The sequence below is a fragment of the Glycine soja genome, chromosome 11, assembly GCF_004193775.1.
Source record: "Glycine soja cultivar W05 chromosome 11, ASM419377v2, whole genome shotgun sequence".
Taxonomy (NCBI): domain Eukaryota; kingdom Viridiplantae; phylum Streptophyta; class Magnoliopsida; order Fabales; family Fabaceae; genus Glycine; species Glycine soja.
Window position 1 is genome coordinate 44,519,108 of NC_041012.1, and position 17,826 is coordinate 44,536,933.

Here is a 17,826-nt window from a genome sequence, read left to right on the forward strand (position 1 = left end):
TTGAGAATGGGATAATGAAGGTGTCTACAGGAGCCTCAATCATTGCTAAGGGAAGGAGAAGCAATGGTCTATACATCCTGGAAGGATCCACAGTAATTGGACAAGCATCTGTTGCAAGTCACACAATGGAAGATAAGTCTAAATTGTGGCACTTGCGGCTAGGCCACATTAGTGAGAAAGGCTTGATAGAACTTGAAAAACAACACCTGCTGATGGTGATAAACTCCACAAATTGGAATTTTGTGACCACTGTGCCTTGGGGAAATCTTACAGGGTGAAATTTGGGATAGGTAAGCACACCTCAACCAGACCTTTTGAGTATGCTCATGCAGATCTATGGGGACCATCTAGGATCCAAACACATGGGGGTGGATCCTATTTCTTGAGCATTATCGATGACTATTCAAGAAAAGTATGGGTCTACATCCTAAGGAACAAAGCTGAAACATTTCAGAAGTTTAAGGAATGGCATACTCAAATTGAAAATCAGCAAGGAACCAAGTTGAAGGTCCTAAGGATAGACAATGGGCTTGAATTTGTCTCAGACCAATTCAATACTTTCTGCACACATCATGGAATCAAGAGGCACAAAATAGTTGCTGGTACCCCTCAACAAAATGGCCTTGCAGAAAGGATGAATAGAACCATCCTGGAAAGAGTGAGATGCATGCTTCTTGGAGCAGGTTTGCCCAAGGTTTTCTGGGGAGAAGCAGCAAATACAGGTGCGTATTTGATCAACAAGAGTCCCTCATCTGCCCTTGAATATAAAACACCAATGGAGGTTTGGAGTGGAAGTCCAACAAATTACTCTAACCTAAGGGTGTTTGGAACCTTGGCATATGCACATGTCAAAAAGGACAAGTTGGATGCTCGAGCTAAAAAATGTCTATTCCTTGGGTATGCTGAAGGAGTCAAGGGGTACATGCTGTGGAGGTTAGGTCCTAATTCTTTTAAGCTCATCATCAACAGAGATGTGACATTTGATGAGACAAGAATGGGAATGTATTCTGAAAACTCAGAGTGTGGAAAGGAGAAAACTCACATTGAGGTGAAGCCTTTTACTGATAAGGTGCAGGAAAACACTCCGATAAATCCAATTACTGACCTAGACAATATAGCAGACGAAATTGGACACTCAATTTCAAATTTGAGGAGATCAGATCATGCCATTAATGATTACCAACTGGTTCGTGGTAGGGAAAGGAGGATTCCTAAACCAAACAGAAAGCTTACTCAAGTTGATCTCATCTGCTGTGCTTTAACAATAGCTAAGGAAATTGAAGGATTAGTAGAACCAAGGAATTTCAAGGAGTCACATGAAAGTGAGGAGAGACAACTTTGGCTTCCTGCAATGGAAGAAGAACTTGAAGCACTCAGGAAGAACAATACTTGGAGACTTGTGGAACTACCTAAGGGACAAAAGGTAGTTGGCTGCAAGTGGATCTTCAAAAAGAAAAGTGAAATTCTTGGGGTTCAGAAGACAAGATACAAGGCAAGGTTGGTGGCTAAAGGATTTACCCAAGTTGAGGGTGTGGATTATAATGAGATATTTGCACTTTTGGTAAAGCACTACTCTGTCAGAATCTTGATGTCAATTGCCAACCAATTCTAGCTACACCTGGAACGATTGGATTTCAAGACAACCTTCTTACATAGAAACTTAGAGGAAACCATTTACATGAGGCATCCAGAAGGTTTTGCTTTGGATGATAGGGTATGCCTCATGCAAAAATCCTTATATGGCCTGAAACAAAGCCCAAGGCAATAGTATAAGAAATTTAATGATTTCTTGATAAAGATGGAGTTCAAGAGATACAGTTATGATAACTGTGTTTATGTTTTGCACCAGGAGGATTGCCTATATCTTCTACTATATGTAGATGATATTTTGGTGACTAGCTGCAACAAATGTATGATTAATGACCTAAAGTCAAGGTTGAACTCAGAATTCGAGATGAAGGATCTTGGGGAAGCTAGACGAATCCTTGGTGTTGATATTAAAGAAGATTAACTGAAAGGAACCTTGCTATTATCCCAACAAGCCTATATGCAGAAGGTAGTGGCGAGGTTTAGGATGCATCAGTCCAAACCTGTGAGCACACCTTTGGGGCAGCACATGAAGCTCTCGAAAAGCCAAGGTCCAATATCAGATGATGATAGGAAGAAGATAGATGTAGTTCCCTATTATAGTGGGGTTGGAAGCATCATGTATGGAATGGTCTATACAAGACCAGACTTGGCTCATGCTGTGAGTGTTGTTAGCAGGTTCATGGTGGAACCTGGTCAAGCACACTGGGAGGCTTTAAAGTGGATGTTGAGATATATAAATGGAACTCTCGACTCTAGCTTACTGTATCAGAGAAACTCTCAAGGTGGAACAGTGATCGAAGGGTTTGTGGATGCAGATTTTGCAAGGTGCTTGGACACAAGGAAATCATTGTCAGGATATGTGTTTACCTTGTTTGGAACTGCAGTTAGTTGGAAATCAAACCTCCAGTCAGTTGTAGCTCTATCCACCACTGAAGTTGAGTAATGTCTTGGCTGAAGGAGTGAAGGAAGGTCTATGGCTGAAAGGGATACTACATGAATTGGGGATTGAACAAGAGACTATCCAAATACATTGTGATAGTCAAAGTGCTATTCATTTGGCCAATCATCAGATGTACCATACAAGGACCAAACACATTAATATAAAGCATCACTTCATTCATGAAGTGGTGGAATCAGGAGCAATCAAAATAATGAAGATTGCATCTAAAGACAATCCAGCTGATATGTTGACTAAATTCCTACCAAGGGATAAATTTGAGAAGTGTTTAAGCTTGGTAGGATTTGGCTGAGATTAGTGTTGTTAGAAATGTAGAGTCAAGGTGGAGATTGTTGTTGTAACTGCCGACTCTATATTTGATTGGTGCCTCTACCTATTTCTTGTAATTGCTTTAAGTGTCATGATTGTTATAATTGTTAGGGTTACTGCTATATATATATCCCCTGCATGTTTGTCATTGAGTGAGAGTGTATGTAGAGAGCCAATATTGATTCCAAAAGAATAACAACACCATTTAGTTTTGTGCCTTGTGTCTGTGTGTGATTATATCCTTTGTTCCAATTTTGATCTTGTTTTGCAGTATCACACTTCTTGAACCAATATATATATATATATATATATATATATATATATATATATATATATATATATATATATATATATATATATATATATATATATATTATTTATTCTTTTTATTAAAAGCTAAAAATAATAGTCTCTTTAAAAAAATATTATAAAATCAATTTACCATGACTGATACATAATTGAGTTTGGCATGTTCATTAGGTTTCTCTCGTATGATTTTCTTGTTTTGATTTTTCTTTGGCTGCCGACCTATAATGTGCTGGTCCCTCTTATTTTAATTTCGCCTTCTTTTTTCTTTCTTAAAGTATTTTCATTTTCCTTATTTTCTATGGTATATGGCAGTTGTTGTTCCCATGAAACTTCTTTCACAGTAGTTGTTGCTAATAAATTCCTTGGTCTTCTAGAATTGAAACAAAAATAGAAATTACAAGGAATTAACCTATTACAGCACATGCCTGTCACAATGCTCAATCGTGATGCTTAGGAGGATGGGGAAAGAAAAGTGAAGGGTATATACAACTTTGTAATCATAGCCCATATAACCCACACTATATATGCAGGAATACAACTACGTACTGAACTTTTTCTATATCATGCTAAGATACAATTTGTTCATGTAATTGTATTTGCGTCAATTCTCTGATGCTTAGTTCTACGAAAAATAAACTAAAATGAACGAATATTTTAGATCTTTTTAGTATAATTTCATCCCCGTTTTTCATTTATTTGTGTAACTATTGCACCCAAAATGTTTTTAATTATATTTCATGTTAAGAATCTGTTAGGTGATAATGTAACATTCTATTAATTTATTATATCATTCATTTTAAAGCTGATTTCAAAATGATTCAAACCAATTATAAAGTTAACATTTATCCTATTATACTATAAACCTAAAGACTATCAAGATTTATTAAACTAAAAATATTAAAAGTCAAACAAATGAGACTTAAGTCTAATATAAATGACAAGGTCCAACAAAAGTCAAAATAAATATGTCTAATTTGTTTGCAAGTAAAACTCCTTAGATATGTCTCCATCATAATTTTTGTGTAAGAATTGAAAATGACAATAAGAAATACTTAAGTCCAATTTTTGTAGTTCTAATGGTATAGATGAATCATTATAAAATTTGTTGCGTTATTGCTTTTTTCCCTCATATGTTTTAACTGATGCCTAGGTTGTGATTTTCATTTTACAAAACTAAGTTTTTAATCTTCTATAAGAATCTTCGTCTGTGTCTGCTTGAGTTTGTAATCTATTTTTGAAACAGCTATCAGATGCAAGCCTGATTACAAAAATCTTGCGAAATTTTTTTAAGATCACAATCAACCCCCTTGTGATTTTTGCCTTAACACCAACAAAGTACATACAAAAATTGAAATACTAAAGTTGAAGAAGCGAAACACTGATTGCAAATTTCTTCTAGCATTGAATGTGAATACACTTTTTATATCCTCATTTTGAATACAACAGACTAACTGAGTAACATTTATCTACAACTAAAAAGTAACTAACTTTACTAACATTTGTCCTTAACCATGACTGTGCTGTTATGTACTCTAGAACTCTTTGACTTCTTTTTTTTGGTACTTCTGCTACGTACCTATAGTTATATATACATATACCCTTTTGCAGAGAAAAAAAACTACTATTGATACTTCATGCAAAATATAAACTATATGGTACCAAACACTTGATTAATATTCTATCAATACTTGTGTTATAGCCACAAATTAAAAAAGTTTTACAGTTCAGAGGAAAAAATACACTATATAATGGAATCATAAATGGATTTATAAGGAAAAAATGAACTCTGCATACCAACTGACAACAAAAATAATTGATAAAAAATATTGTAATTTCTCTCCGTATTATCTATCCTCTCTTCTCCCAATAAGAAGAATCTAGGTGTGTAGGATAAAGATCTGATGCAGACGTAGATGAAGCAGTCCATGATCCTTCTGTTGAGATACTCAGGTCATGGTAATATTGTCTCATTGCCTCCTACCTCTTCTCATCCAATACCTCACTTGTCTCTGAATACACTTCCTCAACAATAGTTCTTCCTTCTAATATGCTTACCACTGATGACATGGTTGGCCTTTGTGTTGCAGTCACCTTAGTGCATAAGAGAGCCACCTTGATCATCACTAGTACCTCTTCTTTGTTGAAGTCTGAACCCAATCTTCTATCAACTAGCTCCATTAGACTACCTTTCTCTTTCAACAAATTTGCCTAGAAAAACAGAATAAGTATAAAAGGCAAAATGATTCCAAAGTTCAAAATAACCAACTATTGAAGCATTTTGATATGTAACAGGAAGAGATAAAAGAGAGGGATAACTAAGATTGAGAGTTTCTGCTTGTTTATTCAATCTTCTTTCTTACAAATTTATACTAATGAATTCTAACAGAATTCCAATTTGTTATAACAGAATTATCCTAGCTAACGGAATGCTATAATCACTACAACATGGTGCTTCAAACATAGTCTCCTTAAGTGGGCTTCTTAGTGACCCTCTTTGGCCGGTTAGTGTTGCTGCACGTTTCTGTACTGAGTCCTGTATTATTATTGGTACGTGCTGAATTGCTATCACATTTTCTTTTAATTCCCATTACAAATTTTATAAATGAGTAAGAAGTTATTAATCTGTGGACTTCTAGTCTGAATATTTTCACATTTTAAAACAGAACAAATTTGTATAGCTAGAAGAGTAAAAGGACTTCAAAATCAATAAAAAGCTAAACATCATGGCATTTTCTATATGTGGAGTGCTAGCAACACACTCTTTTCTGTTGGTAAAAAATCATGTGGGTTGCACAATCTTAGGAATGGGCTAATAAATAAGGAATGAGCCTTGCATGAATTCCACCTAAGAGAAAAGAATGTGTCAAAAAGAAAGTGTATTGCTAGCACTTCTATGTTTATATATATATAATCTTGATTAACTTGATGCATGTTACTCTTAAAGTCTAGTGATAGAAATCAAACAATATTCTCAAAGATAGTTGGCATGATCAAAGCTTTTGAGAATACTTACCCATTCAAGAATTGAGAATGATTCTTCTTTTTTGTCGGTGAATGGTATTGTTCTTTCCATTTATGATTTCCAAGGCAACAATTCCAAAGCTGTACACATATGTTTTATAAGTCAAATAACCATGCATAGCATATTCTGGAGCTATATACCCATGATAATGGTTAAATATGAGCTATTTTTTTATAATAATAATAATATATTAAAAATATCTTTAAAAATATTTATTTAATAGTTATTTTTGGCTAGTTATTTTTGGATTAAATATTAAGAATTAATATTTTTCTTATTTATGATTTGCAAATATGAAAATGAGGGATTAAAAGCAAAAAAATTCAAAAAATATAAATAAGGAATATTTTTTTATAAGGCCCAAGTTTACTCCAATAACTATAGAAAGGGAGTCAAGTCCAAGTCCACTTCTAACCGCTATAGAAAAGGAGTCAAGTCAAGAAAAAGAAGACACATCGAATCTCAAAGCACTCTAATACATATCTAAAGGCTGAGAACTCTCCCTTAGGAAATTCTTTCTTCTCTTTCATCGTTTTCTATTCCTTTTTTTACATCCCAACCCTTTTTATAATGTAAGATCCCTTATGACTATGAGAGGCTAAACCCCTAGTTAGGGTCTGACAGACCTAAAAAGTTAAAAGATGTATTGTACACTTCATATTTATTAATACAAACAAATGTTTTATTTCCTATTATTCTTTCTTACTTTTAATTTCATGCATCATTCATCCTTGCATCATCTTTGAGGGTTAGGCGCTCGACAAAGGGTAATCCTTAATAGAAAAACAAGGACGATTTTACATGCATGTATTTTAGGAATTAGTTGCTCGACAAAGAGTAATTTCTAATAAAACTCAAAGGAAGGGATATCTTAATAAAATCATTACTAAACATAAAGTGATTGCATTATGTTCATGCATCAAAGCAAGTATTTAGAATTATAACAGCTTCATGCATTTTATCTATTGATTCTTTGCAAAGACATTTGAAAAATAAATAGGTAAAATAGGCTTGTCATCGTGAAATATCAAAGACAAGAATTCTAATAGATATGGGTAGGATAAATTCACCTGATTGATAAAGAAAAATCATAAATAATACATCTTAGACAAATAAGACATGTTAGGTCCGAACATCCTAAGAATGAAAAGAGGGTGGTGTAAGGTAATGATTGACACAATGGTTTTTTGCCAAATTATAACCTTTTGATATCTTAACATGTATAATATTGATGCACACTTGTTGGAGTCCAATGTACACAACTTGTTTGAGTGGTCCATGATTCAAGTTATTATTGAGTAGCTTTATTTCTAGCAACATATGTTATTATTGACTAGCTTTATTTTTGTCAAATTCCACGATATGATATATCATTTCATGTAAGAGACCCTATAAGCATGTTTCACGAGATAGGAACTATAAGTGACAGGATTCCAGAGTCTCATGCATCATTTCATGTATCTATAAGCATGTTTCACAATATACCAACTGTGAGTAGCATGTGCATGCTTCTTACACATCACTTTGCTTTTATACTATTCATGCATGTGCAATATATTGAAGTGTATAAAGTTTTAATATTAGTGTTTTCAACATCTTCTTCTTAAGTTACCATGTGCAAACATTAAAACATTTTCAAAGCGTGTGTTTTTTGCAATTTAAATTATAATGACTCTGTTGATCTTGCACACAAGTTGAAAAACATTTTCAAAATTTATCAATATCATTTTCATTCCCTTAGAAGTGAAGACACATGGACGTAATATTTAGATCCACATTTTATGACTAATCCTTCCAAACGATGGCAGACATCAAGCAGGTTAGTCACTATTTGAATACATAATGAGATAGACAAATCAATTCCAAATAGATATAAGAAATGCTCATTATGTAGAAGTGGAGGACATAATCGTATTAATTGTCCATACAAACAAGTATATGATTAATGTAGCTTGTACTTTTTATGTTTTTCTTTCATTTGTATTGTGCGTTTTATATTAATGTATTAATTTTGTTTTTAATTTTATTATGTATTTTTATTAATAGATTATCTAAATTTTAAATAAACAAAAACATTTAAATAAAACAATATTAAAAATATATAACATATTTTAAATAATAAAATATTAAAATAAATTAATATAATATAAAATAAAACCATAAAAAATATACTAATAAAAATTCAAATAAATATTATTTATTATAAATTAAAATAATTTTTTAAAAAATTAAAAATAAGAAATAAATAAAGCATAAAAGTTTTATAAATTTAAAAAAAATAACTTAAACATTAAAAAAAAAAGTGATTTACGAATTCAAAATCGTAAAATAAAAATTTACAACTTAAAAAAAAATTATAACTTTAAAGTCGTAAAATAAAATAAAAATTCTTACGACTTTAAAATTGTAAAAACAAATTTAATTGAATTTATAAATAATTTTATAATTTTTAATTCAGAATTCATAACACTTATTATAATTTATCTTTTTTAATTAATTTTTTAAACTTACCCCGATCAAAAAATATAACGAAAAAATATAGCCCTGGGAGATCGATAACATGCTCATACCACATGGAGAGCAGTCAAACTACTCCAATGCCAGAATTACTAGTATTAAGTGATAGGGTACGCATACATTCTACATACAAGAGCAGAATGTGAATTTCAAATTGGGTTATTTAATAATACAATTCATCATCAGTTCGTACATGATATATTAAAGACAAAGATGGGTCAAACATACCAATTAATAAAATTTTAAAAAGTACGTAGAACCCTGTGCTCCCTGCTGTTTCCCACATGGATGATGGACCTATACCTGAGTCCTGAGATGTTTTTGCAAGGGTTAAATTATCATCATCATTTTATTTTATAAAGCAATGTTTAACATGCTGCTTAAAAAGTTTGGGTATACATGGGTACGTACACTTGTTGACTACGGCGAATTTGATATTAGCCTACTATTATACTTTACCAATTAGGTCTTACTTGTTTATTGTTTACGACAATAGTTTTTGTGTTTTCCAAATTTATTTGTTTTTTTAACACATTTGAATGTCATGCATTGTCTCATTATCACATTTTTGTTTTATAAAAGTTTGTCCACTATATACTTGAACAGAACTGGTGAATAAACATGAGAATACGGGAAGACATCTTCTCACTATTTCTGGTTTTTTATAATAAATAAAAACTTGTTTTGAAAAGAATCTTCAAAACTTGATAGATTTTAGATGAAAAATCAGTGCTGATTAGCCTGAAATTGTTTTAAAAAATAATATTTAGGACAAAAAGGTGAAAAGAAAATCATAGGTGCAAGCTATCCTTGTAATTTCATCTCATAAAATGGCAATAAATAAAAGAGAAACAAAGCCCTTGTACTTTGAAGTAATCCAACCGCAAGATCTAACTAATTAAATAAATACAATACCTTATCATAATCAAGTGAGTTAATGTCCTCTAAACCAATTTCAATTTTTGTCAAGTATTAATTTATTACTTATCCTTTTATATTTGAGCAAGTCGAAATGTTGAAGAAAAGATACATTCATTGCTAACGATTGGTACGTAGGATCATCTCCAAATCAGGCCACTCACAGTAGTGATGAGCATTTAGTCAACATGTGGAAAGGTGCTAGAAAGAAAGAAAAATGAAAAAAGATGACAGTATTTTCTAGGCTTTATTGTGAAAAAGGATATATAGACTGGAAGTGGGGATCATTCCTCATCGTTCTCTGCAAATCAATTTTGGTAGCTATCTAGTCAAGGTCAATATTGTATGCTTATGAATTAAATCTGGTCCATTTGTATCCTCTTCTTTTACAAAACATAAATATATATATTAATTAAAAAGGGAATTAAACTATTATACAATTCCATTTTCCACTCAAAAAAATTCTTCTCCGAAGTAATCTTCAGTCCAAGTCTCTAATATCCCGTGTCAACCACAATAACCTTTTACTTTTACACCAATGATATATGATTGATATAACCCACTATTAAAACTGTTTCTAAAGTCACCAAATCCTACCATCGCCATTCCACAAAGATATTTCTCAAGTTATTTAGTGTTCTTCTATTTCTCTTTCTCGATCATTCTTTTAATGTGTAGCCTCCTATGTAGCCTTCCTAAGTCCCTTTCATCAAATAGGCCATTTTTTTAATATATCCCGTTCTCTTTGATCGTTACTTCCCCCACGATATTTGACCATTCCCATACCACCCTCTTTCAAAGAGCTTTTATATTTTAATTTAAGTTAAAATGTAATTTTTGTCTACTTATTTTTTAAATTTTGTAATTTTAATTTTTTTATTTTTAATTGAGACAATTTATTTTTTACTTCTAAAAAATCTGTAATATCAATTCTTTTATTTTTAATTTACATTTTGTCCCTCATTTTTTTTTAAAAAAAGTTAATTTTAATTTTTTTTCAATTTTAGATCTGATTATGTATTTTATTAATAAACTAAGTTTGTTAATAATTAAATAATTTAAAAAAATATTTTTTCATGTGGATAATAAATAGATATATATCAATCAATATTTACAAAATATATAGATTAATGTTTAAAATTGTGATTTTTTTAAAAATAGGAGTCAAAATGTTTTAATTAAAAAATATGAGAACTAAAATCATAAATTTAAAAAAAAAAATAGAAGAAGGAAAATTAAATTTTAACCTTTAATTTATTATGAAAACTTTCATCTCCACTTTGCCTGATAAAGCCAAACTAATCCTCTGGAATCCCGTTCTTCCATATATCCCATCTCACCAGTGCTATATTTGGACTCCTCACTCCCCCAAAAACAATTCACATGACAAACTTTAGACGTATATTTCTATATTAATTTGTCGTGTGTTTCAATGACTGAGCATTAGAATGAGACATTTCACCAATAAATTCGCTCAGTTGGAGATGGGCTCCATGTGCACCCTTGAATTGAGATGCATGCATGCACCTTAATTAATTAATTAATAACCCTTGCATTCATCAACAGCTACTCAGATAGCGAGTAGTCTTTTTATTTTTAAGGTGTGTCGCTAAACAATCAATTATACATACTAAAAAAAGCTTTCAGCAAAAAAAATTACTATGTGTTTTTTTATCAATAAGAATTAAACTCAACCAACTCAAATATATTCTAAATATTTATATATATGTTTGGGATTACAAAAAAATCCTTACAACATAAATAAAGTAACCTTAGTTTTGTAAAAAAAATATTAGACTGTGATTCAATTATATTTCATCATATAAAATAAATTTATTAATTTTTAAAACAATTATTTTAAAGTAATTCAAATAATTCAACGGTACATAAGTATTAAATTTCTTTAATAATTTAAAATAAAAAATGTTTTTTATATTAAGGATAAAAATAAGAAAATGTTAAGAATGAATATGCATTTTCTATAACGTACGTTCTTCTTAATATGATTTTTGTTATTGACTAGAGTTTACTGAGAATTACAAATTTTTGTAACTATCATTTTTTACATTTAATGAGTTCTACTAATAATTTTTAATTTAGGCAAAATGTATTGAAACTATAAATTTATTAGATAAACTTAGGTTAAATTATAATTTTGATGTTTTTTTAATTTTTATACGTGATTTTGATCTTTTAATTTTATTTTTAATTTCTCGTATTTTAGAAAATCTGCATATGAGGATCGGATTAAAAATTTGTGAATTTTTAAAAAATTGAGGGCTGAAATCATGAAAAAAATAGAAAAATCAAAATCACATACCAAAAATTAAAATTATAATTTAACCTAAAATTAAAACACCAGAGATACAAAATGAATATAAAATTTGAAAATTGTAGGAATTTTTTTTTCTTAACAAGGAGACCTAGAGCTCCAAAGGAGATGGTTATTTTTAAAGTTCGGATAGTCGACAATGTGGAAGACATAGTGGTTGAATGGTTGATGATTGGTGCCGATCGAAAGGACATATGTTTTCCTTTGGTGATGATATTAGAAAGAAAGAAAAGAAAAAGGAGACACCTTGGCACAATATCTAAGTCAAACCAAGGCGATCGATGCCCCAAATTGATATTTAATAATATGCTTCATCACTATCATCATACCAACCCTCCTTGTAGGTCCTACGATATGGCCACCCACGAAACCACCCATGCATCTTTAGTTATCCTATTTCGTACATTTTCCACGTCTATTAATTCTATTATTTTATAACTAATGATGGATTAAACTAGAATCATTCACACACAAAATAATGGATTAAAGTAGAGTAAATCACTCTCACATCTCCATCAGATTGTATATAAAAGTAGAATAAACTACACTCTCATTTTTTAAGTTCTGTGATATTACACAAAATCTTCTTATTCTTTCTATTGCTACGTAATTTTTTAAAATTATTTAAAAAGCATTACATTAATACTTTTTATTACACTGATTCTTTTAATTGTTTGAATGATATTATATTATGATTTTTTTATAAAGAACAATAAATTCTTATATGACATGCATTTACGGGAAAAAAAATATTGTAACACTTAATTACATGTAATGTGATAATTAATTATGAACAATGTAATTTAAAAGAACCTAATACTTTTTCTTTTACAAGAGGTTGTTGTAAATAAATCTTAAAAAAAAAAACCGAAAGAAGTTGTACAAATCTACCAAACCTTAGGAGATGTCAGTATATTTATTCATCAAAGTAATATCAATATACCAAACGGATATACGTGTCATGTTTTTTTATGCATTTTTTTTCCTGGCTAACTAGTTCCCATCAATCGGTCTCTCACGCACTTGCTAATTGCTATATTTTGTTGTTTTTCTACTTTCACGACGGATTCTACCGTATGTAAGTAAACTTTTTAAGAGCAAAAGGATAAATATAAATGAAAAATTTAAATAAATATATACTGTTAGATTAAATGGAGATTTTTTTATACATTTTTTTCCTTTTCTTTTTCTCTATCTTTCCGGATTTCTCTCACATTCCAATTTATTCAACTTCCATCAATACCTCACAACTGGCATCAATGACAATACCTCCACCACCTTCCAAACAGTACACCCACATCTACACCGAGTCACTTCTCTCTGCCAACAATCCTTCGTGCGGCGAAGAGATGATGCTGGCGTATAGAAAATTAGGGAAGAAAAAAGAGAGATAAAAAAAAAAGAGGGATAGAAAGGAAAAGATAATCAAAGAAAGAGAAAAAAAAAATAAAAAATTAGAACCATGAAAACTAAATTAAATCGGACACTCAAGATTTCTTTCGTATCCTGCAAATATATTTAGCATGAGACCATTCCTAAGATTTTTGGGGCCTCTGAATCCAGTGGTAAACTACCATGTTGATTCTAGGTATTTTATTTGATTTCTTTCGTATCCTGCAAATATATTTAGCTTTCGCACAGTGAAGTCTGTCTTTTTTCACGTTTTTTGTCTCTTCCATACGTCTACGTGCATGTGGCTGCTGTTATTTTCGCGGGATTTTATACACTGCGCCACGTAGAAGAGAAAAAATACAAAGTAGCCTCGATCAACGAGAATGGAAATTGCAATATCTTCTCCATAAATTTTTGTATAAATATTTATTAGAAAAAAAACAAATGAGTATTTTACATTAATTAATTTTATTTTATAAAATAAATATCTTCTTATTTTTTATTTGTCCTTCAGCTTGATCTTATGCCCTGACGCACTTTTCGTGGATAAAACTTACAGAGGAATCCTTGGATTTTTGAAGCATTGGATTTTCATCAATGTTTGTATTATTCAAGCCAACATTATATCGTAATATAAGACAAATTTAATATTTTTAATGACTTATTTATTTTCATGCCGTTCAACTTCAACCAACGACTCACTAGTATAATTAGTGACATGTCAATTATCAATTGGATTTCCGATAACACTACTTTCAAGTAGTAACTGATTAGTGTTTTTTTTTCTTCCAAAAAATAAGGTATTCTCATACTATATACACGATAAAAAAAAAACTTTGGCTCCATTTCATTTATAGATAATAGAAAATAATAGACATTCTTGCTTTATACTCTTTAAGCATGGAAGTTATACCCATACAATAATTTTTACTTTAATTTATATAACATTATATTTGTGTTTATCTCTTTCCTTCATGTTATCATTTATTATATTTTAAATTTAAATTTATTTTTCTTTTATCTCTTATCTCTTAGTTGCATATTTTATTGTACAAGTATAATTTCTGCTTTTCTAATTCATATAAGTGATAGATTAAATTATATTTTTTATTTTTTTCATTTAGATTCAATTTGGTCACTTTATCTTTTAAATGTGGTTTAAATTGATCCTTTAATCAATATATAAATAACATTGTTAATAATTTTAACATAATGACACTTAAAAATTACCACGAAACAATATGTGCATGTTTAGATGTAATTTTGTACATGTAATTAATAAAGTGATAATTTTTAGTTGTCATAATATATAATATTTAAAATTTATAAAAATTAAAAATGTCTTCGCAAATAACTTAAAGATGTTTGTGTTCGATTTCTCTTGGTTTCATAAATCTTAAAATTGATTGAGAGTTTTTTATCCTATATATTTCACTCAATATAGTCTAAAATCAAATTATTTCGGTGAAGCATGTGCGAAAATTGAATATTTTCATGTTGAGGATTGTATGAAATCCAAAATTTTTTATCTATGCCTTGAGTCCATGTTTTTGCAATGGACTGAACAATTCAGGTTCTTTCTCATCTAAGCAACATATTCAAAAAATATTTCTTTTCAATCAAGAACAAAAGAAGTTAAATGAATTGGATCAAGTTTCTGGATTGGATAAACTTGTTTTATGTAGGAGTGTTGCTAGGTGCACTCAACATTATTGTTGGTGCACCCAGCACTTAAGATGAAATGATAAGAATACTCTTGATCCGTAAGCCTTTTAAGTTGATCCGTAAAAAGCTTATGGATCAACTTAATCCGTAAGTCTTTTACGAATCAACTTGATCCGTAAAAGCCTTATGGATCAACTTGATTCGTAAGCCTTTTACGGATCAAGTTGATCCATAAGACTTTTACGGATCAAGTTGATTCGTGTTGTTCCATAAAAGGCTTATGGACTAACTTGATCCGTGAACCTTTTATGAATCAACTTGATCTGTAAACCTTTTATGCAACAACACGGATCAACTTGGTCTGTACAAGTCTTACAGATCAAGTTGTTCCGTAAAAGGCTTACAAATCAAGTTGATCTATATGCTTAATATCAATATACGGATCAACTTGATTTGTACGATTTACAGACCACCTTCATGCACACTCATCACAAATGCGAAAAAAATACAAGGATAGTGTTGGTATTTTTTAAAAATGTTGGGTGCACCAGTAATAATGTTGGGTGCACCTAACAACACCCTTTATGTAGCATGGTTTTAACATGACCCACTTTTATTTTATTTTTAGATGAGTTATTTTAGATTGTTACAAAATTTAGGACATTCTAATAGGGAATCAAACAATCTAAAATAACTCTTAATTAATTTTAGGTTTAGTTACCCATTTAGTCTTTATAGTTTTCAAATTTATCCAATTTAATTCCTATAGTTAATAATTGACTTTTTTAGTCCCGTGGTTTACCTTTTAATTTCATCCCTACCGTTAAAATTATTTAACACTCGTTAATGGACTTTGACAAAACTTCCTCTGCACCGCACCGCACCGCAAAACTCTCTATGCATTTTGAATTCATCTCCCTCTCGACAATTGTTGTCCATTGTTGGGAATTAAAACTCATTGTGATTTGTTACAACCAAACGTTGACCCATGTCGTCCATTGTTGCAACGAACTAAACAACAAATGTGTTCTTCTTTAATAGAGGATGAAGACAGGTTAAGGTACGAGGTGTGGTGCCATGTGCGAGGTGTCGTGTGAGATTGTATCAAATCGCAATGAGTTTTAATTCCTAACAAGGGAGAAGTGGTCGAGAGGGAGATGAATTCAAAATGCAGGGAGAGTTTTGCGGTGTGCTAGAGAGGGAGTTTTGCCAAGGTCGGTAAATGGTGTTAAACAATTTTAATGATATGGATTTATTGGGAATTAAAAGGTATACTATAGGACAAAAAAACCACTTATTAATTATAGGTACTAATTTTAATTTTAAGATTTATGTATCTTACGAAAGAAATTGAACGTATGAAAGAAATTGAACACAAATTTTAATGCTATTCACATTTTTTTTAATTTTTAATATTAAATATTATTGTAATAGCTAAAAATTATACCTTTGTTAATTACACGTAAAAAAAAAACACATTTAGGTTGCCTGTATCTGAAATGGTGGGCCAACCAATTACTTTTTTCATTAAAAGAAAGTTTTTAAAATTAACCATTATTATAAGGATGTGGGGTTATTCGTGGGACCCATTTAGTTAAACTTTTGTAAAAATATATAGCTGTGAGATACTTAAATCTTCTAACAAATAAAATACTTAAATTGAAAAAGAAAAAATTTAGTGATGTGTTTTCTTGTTCACTGCAACATATATTAATGGTGTTTGTAATTCATCAGTGAGTAAATTCATCACGCAACTGAAACAAATATTAAACATGCACGTGTAAAAACACGACTCACTTAAAAATTCAAGAGAAACCGTAGATTGTCCGAGAAACTCAATTTTTTTTTACACATATATTTATGAAGAAATTTATCTAAACATGATCTAACTAATCAAATTATTATTTAAAGAATATATATATATATATATATATATATATATATATATATATATGAAAAAAGGGATATGCACGATTAGTATATAAATTTTTGCATATTCATTAAATCACAATAAATTTATTAATTTTTTAAATAAATATCTTAAAGTAATTTAAACATTATTTGATATATAATTTAATGATAATGTAAAATTATTACTACATAAATATTAAACTTTATTTCTAAATTTATATCTTTATTTGTGTAATAGAACTGAGTTTGAATTTGTAATTTTAAACCAATTTCTAAATTAAAATTTCAAAATCGAACCCGCAAATGTTCAAAAACCACGAAATTGTATGGCAGAAGTTTACTTTGTATAGAAGCCTGATCATGACCATCTCTTTAAACCAAATTGACAGTTGACCAAGGAATTCAACTAAGTTGAATAATACTTTATTAATCATGAAGAAAAAAATCAAAGTTTGATTGAACTGTTTTACCTCATGATATGAATGGTATGTTTAGAGGGAAATAAAGAAATTGAGAAAAAAATACAGATAATATAATACATGATGTTTTTTTAAAAAAAATGGAAAGAAAAGAAATTGAAAAAAATAAAAATAATATCATACGTGATGTTTTTCTTTTTGAAAGAAGAAATGTATCACCATGTTATGAAAGTCACGAGATTAATTATCTGGGCATAAAAATTATTTAAATGAATTTTTTCTTTTCAATAAACTTTTTTTCATACACATGATCAAATATAACATTTTCTTTTAGATGAAGAGAAAGTAAAAATAAAAAAAAATATGACTTTAAAAAAATATTTATTTTCCTTTAATTTTCTTTCCACCATACCAAAACAAACTTTATTTGTTTTCCTTTTCAAATTTATTGGAGGTTAATAATGTTGGCAGGAACTGATCCAAG

General features: G+C 30.0%; 1 pseudogene; it reads right to left on the reverse strand.

Annotated features, from left to right (window-relative positions):
* Positions 1–4,875: 4,875 nt before the first annotated feature.
* On the reverse strand, positions 4,876–13,255 carry LOC114373339 (annotated as a pseudogene).
* Between the last annotated feature and the right edge of the window lie 4,571 nt (positions 13,256–17,826).